Genomic DNA, 10970 nt, shown 5'->3' with positions numbered 1-10970 from the left:
ATACCGTCACGATCAGATGGCCGAGTTGTATGTCAGAGAGGTTGTGAGATTGCACGGCGTGCCGAAGTCGATAGTATCAGACAGAGATCCGAGATTCACTTCTCACTTTTCGCACAGTCTTCAGGAGGCTTTGGGTACTCGTTTGCACTTAAGCACAGCATATCACCCTCAAACCGATGGTCAGTCCGAGCATACGATCCAGACTTTGGAGGATATGCTTCGCGCTGTAGTGCTTGATTTTGGATCAGTTTGGCAGGAGTCCTTGCCTCTAGTGGAGTTTTCGTACAATAACAGCTTCCAGGCGAGTATTGGAATGACACCTTTTGAAGCTTTGTATGGAAGAAGTGCAGATCTCCGTTATTTTGGGACGAGATTTCAGAGTCACCTGAGTTGGGTCCAGATATGATTCGTGATATGGCAGAGCAGGTGAAGTTGATTAGAGTTAGAATGAAGACAACCTAGGATCGTCAGGCCAAGTATGCGAATGTCCGACGCAGACCACTGTCTTTTGATCAGGGAGACCGTGTATTTTTGAAGATTTCTCCTTTCCGAGGTACTGTTAGATTCGGAAAAAGAGGAAAGTTGTCGCCGAGGTTCATTGGCCCGTATGAAAGTCTGGAGAAGATAGGCGATCTTGCCTATAAGATTGCTCTTCCTCCGTCTCTTTCAGGTATCCATGATGTGTTTCACGTCTCGATGTTGCGGAAATATCATCCGGATCCGTCCCATGTTCTTTAGCCAGACGAGGCCGAACTTGATGAGACTCTGAGTTACTTCGAACGACCGATTCAGATTCTTGACAGAAAAGAGAAGCAGCTCAGAAACAAGTCGATTTCGTTAGTGAAGATTCAGTGGAGTCGTCACGGAGTTGAAGAAGCAACCTGGGAGACCGAATCCGATATGAGGCAACGATTTCCAGAGTTATTCAATTGAGGTAAGTTCGTCTTCAGTTTGTTTCTTTATGGTTCAGTCTGTGATCTGTCAGATTTCGAGGACGAAATCGAATCTTAGAGGGGGAGAATTGTAATGCCCCGATTTTATTATAATTGAGTTTAATCGAGATAATCAGAGTTTTCAGTATTTAAGAATCGTATTGATATTCGCAGGGGATCATTTTTGCAAACTTGGAGAAATAAAGGATTGAAATGCAAAAATTGGATTTTGTATAATATCTTAAGGCAACTTGCCTCACCATCACATCAAATCATTTCCCTACTCTCCCTTCTCCTCTCTTTTTCGTACGTACTATAGGAAGCCATGGGAGACGGCATTTCAAGCTTCCTTTCCGTTTGATTCGCTCGATCCGACCGTTAGATTTGAATTCCGAGTTGAGATTCACGATCACCGCAACGAGGGCTTCATTTAGACGTAAGTTTTGCTACGATCTCTTGAACTTCGATTTTGTTGAGTTGTCAGAATTTGATAATATTGTAGTATGTTGTTCTTAAGCTAGTATAGATCGTGTATTCGAAGTCGGTTTGGAAAAAGAACGAAGTTTGGATTTTATATGATTTTAGAGGTGAAATTCAAAAATGATGATTTTGTTTGAGGTTGGATTTGAGTTGTTTTGATGGATTGTGATGATGATTGAGTTATTGTGATTGTTGTTTGATGGTTTGTATTTCCGGGTAGTTTATAGCCGTTAAGCCGTCGAAATCAAGTTTGAGTTATCGGTTTTGGTTCGGTTTGAGTTGTATATCGAATTTGATTGAGTTTGAATTCCGAATTGATATTGAGTCCGTATTCGATGTTTTGACAATTGATTGAGGATTCGGGAGTTGATCGAACTTGGAGACTTGTTTATCGATCGAAGAATTGAAGACGGTATATTATTGATTGTTGTATCGACTTTGAGTTTGTTATCCGAATAGACTATGATATCGAGTTATCTCTTGTTGATAGGAATCACTTGAAGCTTCGAGAAAAGGTAAAAGTCGACAATGAAACGAATGGGAACGAATACTTGAGATCGACTTATTCTCGAGTTCCCGAAAATCACATACTGCATGTTTAATTGCTTAAGTGAATTTGATTGTTATTCTATTTTCACTTGCATTTCCATATTGAGCCGAATTCTCGATTCATTTTGAAATTAGACGATTTAGGGAGCTATATTGAAGTGGCTTTGGATTTCGAGTTTTTCCAATTGCCAGAATACTTCTTATAGTTGCTCTGAAGTCTAGGGGTTGAGTTGAGCGGCATTCACCCCGAATGGGTGTGTTGGTGAGTTGTTGTGAGGACTTGGCCCCGGGATCCCAACCGAATAACGATTGATATTTCGATTATCTGATTTGATAGTACCGAGTTTTGAAGTCATGCATTCATTCATTCTCATTTTGATTGTTACTGATTATTACATTTCAATCTGAGGTGTTTACTTGATATTGTATGCCTGTCTCTTTTACTTAGAAATTATATTTCTAACCGGTTTATTCGGATGTTGGCTTTGTTTGTATGTGTACTTGGCAACAGGAGCATCAGGAGGTGGACCTATTGTTGGAAAACGGTGTTCAGATCAATCAGAATTGATACCCGGTGCAGCGGAAGTTTTAAAATTTTATATGGAACGATTCCATATCATGGGTATCAAAACTTTACGATTAAATTGTGCGTGTAAAAATTAAATAACAATTAAATTTTTACCTTGAATCTCGAAACGAGATTATGGACACCAACAGATAACTCTGCTCTTGTTGTATATCCCAGGAACTGATGGACGAACAATTTTTCAATCAGGTCCACGAACAGAAGTTTAATCCCTTTGATAGACTGCAATAGAAAATCTATCAGAAGTTTCTGCGAAGAGATAGAACAGATATGATCTGCTAATTCAGACTGTAAATTCGAAATTCGCAGACTGAAAATTCTCTAAGACAGAGAGAGGGGGGGCGGCCGAATTCTCAAGACTGGAGGCTAGGGTTTTCGAAAATTTGACCTCTTTTGTGTAATTTTTGTACTGCAATAACTTATTTATAATGTGGGCTGCTAACAGCTTAGGGCCCATTAGTCATAAGTTCAAGTCTGACAAGCAAAGCCCGCATGTTCAAAAATTAATATAAAATTCATCGTGACTCAGATTGATAAACCAATTTCACCAATGTGCATAGAAATCATTTCTGCATCTTTTAAAGTCAAGATAAATTTTCTGAATCCGAATTCAATGGTTTCCAAAAATGTCCATCACTATGTCATTTTAGGAAATCTTACTCCCTCTACTCTTAAATAAGAAGTCCCACTTCTTTATTCACTAAATTTAACTCTTTAAATTTAATTATCTCAACGGGGATTAAAAATCCATTACTTGTGTGACCCTCAATGGTTCAGGGATACAGCTAGCCGTGGGCTCACAACTCCTTGTGACTCGGAACAACAATTTCCGATTTTCCCATCGAATCATGGTAAGAGCGCCTAGCAACATTGCCCCATGATTCCCTAGGTATCACTGATAGTGCCTGCAAGAACCAATAGATTTTGGTTAGCGTACAGTACGGTCCCTTCATCCATATATCCCGATCGAATCAACAACTATTGGTAAATCGAGAGTCGTTCGAGATTTGATAACTATGCAATGCATCTTGAAGATCAAATAGTGACATCGCATGTGCTACTAAGAAACCATTTCTTAAAACACATCATGTACTCTGGCCAGAGATTCGTCACACTAATATCTCCTCAGATTGCATAGGATATCCACACTAGCAAGTATGTGGTGAATCCTTGACAACAAAGCATCGACTCCTATATGTGTCGTAACTATACCCAATACCGACACCTGATGACCCCAATAGAGTCGGTAAACGAGTCAAAGTACAGTACTAGCATATAGAGTCTCAATGATGTTTCAAGTAGTAAGGACTAATGATGTACAACCAAAACCGCGGACTTTATCCACTCGATAAGTGATAACCACTTGGAAAGTCCGGATAGGGTAGTTCGATCATTCATCGTATGAATATCCATTTGCATACTTTGAACATCTCTATGTTCCATACCAATGAAACGTGGTACTCGGCATCGCAAATGCTAGTCTCAATCTCGAGCGATCCTTATCCTTATTAACGGACGGCTCAATCGACTAGGAACTGTTTAGAATATACAGTGACTATAAGATGTGTTTCATGATAGCCATCCCCATGTGCCACCACATCTTACATACACTATAGTATATTCAAGGTCTTCATCTAAACATCTTATAGTATGTCACAACATAATAATATGATAAAAGATAAAGTAAATGCCATTATAAAAGTGTAAATTATATTAAACAAAAGATTGTTTATGCATAGAGTCATAAAAGCCCTTAGCCACAAGTTGGCTCACCGGGCACCCACTCTTTCAATCTCCCACTTGCCCTAAAGCCAACTAGTCATACTACGCTGTCCCATTGCTTCGCGATGTTTGTCAAATAATGGTCCTGGCAAGGGCTTAGTAAGTGGATCAGCGATATTGTCTGCAGATGCCACTCTCTCGACAGTGATGTATCCTCTTTCCACGATCTCCCGGATGATGTGGTATTTCCTTAGTACGTGTTTGGATCTTTGATGAGACCTTGGTTCCTTTGCCTGAGCAACAGCACCCGTGTTGTCACAGTACACCGGGACTGGACCAACAGCTTCAGGAATGACGCCCAACTCTTGGACGAAATTCCTCATCCAAACGGCCTCTTTAGCAGCAGCTGATGCCGCAATGTATTCTGCCTCAGTGGTGGAATCCGCTGTGGTGTCCTGCTTGGAACTCTTCCAAGAGACAGCACCGCCATTGAGCATGAACACAAATCCAGAGGTTGACTTCGAGTCATCCACGTCACTTTGGAAGCTAGAGTCGGTATAGTCTTCCAATTTCAATTCTCTTCCTCCATATACCATGAACATATTCTTAGTCCTTCGTAAGTACTTAAGAATGTCCTTTACGGCTTTCCAATGCATTTGACCGGGATTGGCTTGATATCTGCTTGTGACACTCAGAGCAAATGCTACATCCGGTCTGGTAGATATCATCCCATACATGATACTACCTATGGCTGACGCATATGGTACATGTGTCATTTTCTCTATCTCTTCATCAGTCTTGGGACACATGACTTGGATAGAGAAACTCCATGACACATAGGTAGATGTCCTCTCTTGGACCCATCCATTGAAAACCTTTTCAATATGGTTTCGATGTAAGTTGATTGAGTGAGTCCTATCATTCTTTTAGATCTATCTCTATAGATCTGAATTCCTAGAATATAGGATGCCTCACCTAAATCCTTCATCGAGAATCTACCTGATAACCATATCTTTGTTGACTGCAACATCCCTACATCATTCCCAATGAGTAAGATGTCATCAACATAAAGTACTAAGAATGTCACAGCATCCTTAACTACTTTCTTGTACACGCACGGTTCCTCTGGGTTCTTGATGAAACCAAAATCCTTTATTGTTTCATCAAATTTCTGGTTCCAACTTCTTGATGCTTGTTTGAGACCATAGATCGATCTCTGAAGCTTGCATACCTTATGCTCGCTTCCCATGGATGTGTATCCCTCAGGCTGCGTCATATAGATCTCTTCCTTAATGTTTCCATTAAGAAATGCAGTCTTCACATCCATTTGCCATATCTCATAGTCATACCAAGCAGCTATGGCAATAAGGATTCTTATGGACTTGAACATTGCAACTGGTGAAAAGGTTTCATCATAGTCAACTCCTTGTCTTTGAGTATAACCTTTCGCCACCAATCGTGTCTTGTAGGTCAATACCTTACCATCAGGCCCAAGCTTTCTCTTGTAGATCCATTTACACCCTATTGGAACAATTCCATCGGGAGGATCTACTAAAGACCAAACTTGGTTTGTATGCATCGAATCTATTTCTGACTGCATAGCTTCAAGCCATAAATTTGAATCCGCATCAGAAATTGCTTCCTTGAAGTTTCTTGGATCACATCCAACATCGGGTTCATCTTGATCCCCTTCAAGAAGAAGACCATATCGAATAGGAGGTCTAGAAGTCCTCTCGGATCTTCTAGTAATAGGCGTGTCAATCAATGGTTCCTGAGGTGTAGGATCATTATTTTGTATCTTGGGTTCTTCTCGAATTTCTTTGAGTTCCATCATCTCGCCTTTCTTATCCAATAAGAACTCCTTCTCCAAGAAGGTGGCATTCCTTGAAACAAACACTTTTGTTTCAGTAGGATGATAGAAATAATATCCGATTGAATTCTTCGGATACCCTACAAAATAACATAAGGTGGATCGACTATCCAACTTATCTCCCACTGTCTGCTTCACGTGAGCAGGACATCCCCAAATCCTCAAGTACGAATACTTAGGAGCTTTGCCATTCCATAACTCGTATGGTGTTTTGTTCACTGCTTTAGTGTGGATGTTGTTCAACAAAAATACCGCCGTTTCAAGAGCATAGCCCCAAAACGAAGGTGGGAGCTCAGTGAAGCTCATCATAGATCAAACCATGTCCAACAAAGTTCGATTGCGACGCTCCAAAACACCATTAAGCTGAGGTGTCATAGGAGGAGTCCACTGAGAGAGAATCCCATTCTCTTTCAGATAGTCCAAAAACTCGGTACTTAAGTATTCTCCACCTCGATCCGATCGAAGTGCTTTAATACTTTTACCTAGCTTGTTTTCTACTTCAGCCTTGAATTCTTTGAACTTTTCAAATGCTTCAGACTTATATTTCATTAAATATAAATACCCATATCTTGAATAATCATCAGTAAAGGTAATGAAGTAGGTGTGGCCAAATTGAGTACCATTCTAAATGGACCACAAACATCTGTATGGATCAAATCCAACAGATTTTGACTACGCTCAGGTTTCCCCTTGAATGGAGATTTAGTCATTTTTCCTTTCAGGCAGGATTCACAAGTAGGTAGAGAGTTAATATCAGACATATCAAACATGCCCTCTCCCACTAGCTTGTTCATCCTCCTTGAGGAAATATGACCTAGCCTAGCATGCCAAAGGTTTGCCAGGTTTTGACTATCGTTTCTCCTTTTAATTGTTGTCACCGGTTTATCAACATAATTAATTGAAACGTCTTTTAATTTTAAGCTATATAGATCGTTTTCAAGTTGTCCATTTCCAATCAAACATTCATTCTTGTAAATATTGCAAATCCCATTTACAAAATTGCAAGAAAATCCATCTCTATCAAGTATAGAAATAGATATAATGTTTTTGACCAAATCCGGAACATATAAAACATCTCTCAAAAATAACTTAAAATTATTCTGCAAAACTAAATAAATGTCTCCTATAGCTTTGGCTTCGACTCTAGAACCATTCCCGAGCCTTAGCTGGGTCTCACCCATCCTTAGCTTATTACTTCTTGTCATCATTTACAACTCATTGTAAATGTGAGATCTATATCTGGTATCCAATACCCAAGAAGTAGTATAAAGTAAAACATTTATTTCAATGTAAAACATACCCTTTGCAGTTCTCAACTGCTCGAGGTATTCCTTGCAGTTACGTTTCCAATGACCGGGTTTCTTGCAGTAATGGCAAACTTGTTTAGACTTGTCGAATTTTGCATGTAACATTTGGCCTTGAGATCATGGTCCAACCATTTCTCTAGTTCGGCCAACCTTTCGGCAGTTACATCAGCCGAGGCTGTTTTCGGAGAAGCCTTTTCTAACACTTAGAAAATATTTTCCGAACTCAGGACAATCTTAACTTATGGAACCATCCTGTATAGATTGCGCCAGAAAATTTGTTTTGTTCGAGAATTGAAACATGTGGATTACGAATTCATTGTAATGAAATACTGAGATGAAACAGACAATAATCAATGATTTTTTAATTAATTTACTAAGACATAAAATAGGCGAAATTTATTTTATGAATCTCACTCCCACTATTTTAACGATTTCACTACCCTCTAGTGAAAACGGGAAACTGTTTTCCTTAGTGGGAACATGGAGTCCAATTGACAAACTATGGTCCCAAATAATATCAGCCAACCATAATTTTCAAAAGGTAGAGCCCAATTGCTTCCAAAGCAACCTCCACGTTTTTACCTCATGTCCAATAAGGGCCCAATAATATGACGCCGTTTATTGTGACACGTCAAGATGACCCATCAATATTAAGTTGTGATGGACGGTCGCCATGTGGATTCCCCAATAATATGAGCCGATCTCATGGGAGTTCCACCCAACTTACAACATTTGTCGATCCAATGTACAGCTTTTCGACAAACGGGCCCCCCCAATAATATGAGCCGGACCATATCCGCGGGTAGCATCTCATACATTGATCGTTGATGGAAGGTAGAAACATTTAAACAATATTTAAATTTCCTTTATTTATCTTGATATCAATTTTAAATCATATTTAAAATGAGGGATTTTAATTTTTGAAAATTTGTCTCATCATTTAAAATTTGTATGCTTGCGGGATTCATACAATTTAGTCTAAACATGCATACAACGATAATATCATATATTATATTTTAGAATGATCGATTCCATTACTAATCGACCCGTGGTTACCAATCACGAGTCTAAGTCCAATCCTAGGTGATATGCAAGTATGCAATGCAATCCTATTACATTGTGCTTCCAATTTACATTTCTTCAGTCTTTATTGTCTGCTGGGCCCACCTTCGTCTTCAAATCTTCATCTCCCACTAAGTATAATGTATTTACAATAAATAACTATGACAAGTAGGGGATACATTTTAAGGGGTGGGAACGGGCCATAAACCAGGCCCACTTTTATTACATATGACAATTCATATTGGGCCATAAACCAGGCCCATTAATAAATCCAACAACAATAAAAATAAATGTAAATTTTCTAACATACACCTACAAAATTGGTCATGGTAATCGATCATCCTTATCCAATAATATTTAATTCAAAATTAATTTATTGGATAACATGCAATGGCAATTAAATTAAAAAGGATAAAATCATATTCCATATATAAAATCTTATTTTACATACAAAACCATATTTTACCTTTTTATCAAATAAAATCATATTTTATATATAAAATCCAATTTTATACATAAAATCATATTTTACTCAATATTTCCATAAGATCATATCTTATCATCAATTGTACCAAAAATAATTAATTTCATAAAATCTGATTTAACGGATAAAATCTATAAATTTTCCAAAAATTCAAATTTATCCAAAAATTAATTTTAAAATTTTCGGACTCGAACAATTCGATCCGACGCCTCATGGACCAATCAAAAACAATTTTCGATCGGACCAAAAATAGAATTTTAACATATTAAAATTTTAATTAAAAATAAAAATTAATTTTCCCGGGCCTCCCGGGACGATCCCGAGCAGCCCGCGCCCCAAAAGGGACTCGGGCCGGGCAGCTATCAAATCGCTGCCCTGGGCAGCGATGGACTCGCTGCCCTTGGGCAGCGATCCAATCGCTGCCCCGGGTTTGCCCATTAATTTTAAATTTTTAAAATTCTTTTGTTTCAAAAACCAAGGCTTAAAAATTTTTGTACAATCGATTAATTTAATCGCTTGATCTGAGCAACCTGTCTCTGATACCACTGTTGGAAAACGGTGTTCAGATCAATCAGAATTGATACCCGGTGCAGCGGAAGTTTTAAAATTTTATATGGAACGATTCCATATCATGGGTATCAAAACTTTACGATTAAATTGTGCGTGTAAAAATTAAATAACAAATAAATTTTTACCTTGAATCTCGAAACGAGATTATGGACACCAACAGATAACTCTGCTCTTGTTGTATAACCCAGGAACTGATGGACGAACAATTCTTCAATCAGGTCCACGAACAGAAGTTTAATCCCTCTAATAGACTGCACTAGAAAATCTATCAGAAGTTTCTGCGAAGAGATAGAACAGATATGATCTGCTAATTCAGACTGCAAATTCGAAATTCGCAGACTGAAAATTCTCTAAGACAGAGAGAGGGGGGGCGGCCGAATTCTCAAGACTGGAGGCTAGGGTTTTCGAAAATTTGACCTCTGTTGTGTAATTTCTGTACTGCAATAACTTATTTATAATGTGGGCTGCTAACAGCTTAGGGCCCATTAGTCATAAGTTCAAGCCTGACAAGCAAAGCCCGCATGTTCAAAAATTAATATAAAATTCATCGTGACTCAGATTGATAAACCAATTTCACCAATGTGCACAGAAACCATTTCTGCATCTTTTAAAGTCAAGATAAATTTTCTGAATCCGAATTCAGTGGTTTCCAAAAATGTTCATCACTATGTCATTTTAGGAAATCTTACTCCCTCTACTCTTAAATAAGAAGTCCCACTTCTTTATTCACTAAATTTAACTCTTTAAATTTAATTATCTCAACGGGGATTAAAAATCCATTACTTGTGTGACCCTCAATGGTTCAGGGATACAGCTAGCCGTGGGCTCACAACTCCTTGTGACTCGGAACAATAATTTCCGATTTGCCCATCGAATCATGGTAAGAGCGCCTAGCAACATCGCCCCATGATTCCCTAGGTATCACTGATAGTGCCTGCAAGAACCAATAGATTTTGGTTAGCGTACAGTACGGTCCCTTCATCCATATATCCCGATCGAATCAACAACTATTGGTAAATCGAGAGTCGTTCGAGATTCGATAACTATGCAATGCATCTTGAAGATCAAATAGTGACATCGCATGTGCTACTAAGAAACCATTTCTTAAAACACATCATGTACTCTGGCCAGAGATTTGTCACACTAATATCTCCTCAGATTGCATAGGATATCCACACTAGCAAGTATGTGGTGAATCCTTGACAACAAAGCATCGACTCCTATATGTGTCGTAACTGTACCCAATCCCGACACCTGATGACCCCAATAGAGTCGGTAAACGAGTCAAAGTACAGTACTAGCATATAGAGTCTCAATGATGTTTCAAGTAGTAAGGACTAATGGTGTACAACCAAAACCGCGGACTTTATCCACTCGATAAGTGATAACCACTTGGAAAGTCCGGATA

This window comes from Henckelia pumila, chromosome 1 (genome assembly GCF_033568475.1).
Source record: "Henckelia pumila isolate YLH828 chromosome 1, ASM3356847v2, whole genome shotgun sequence".
In the NCBI taxonomy this organism is placed as follows: Eukaryota; Viridiplantae; Streptophyta; class Magnoliopsida; order Lamiales; family Gesneriaceae; genus Henckelia; species Henckelia pumila.
Note: the sequence above shows the minus strand (reverse complement) of the source record.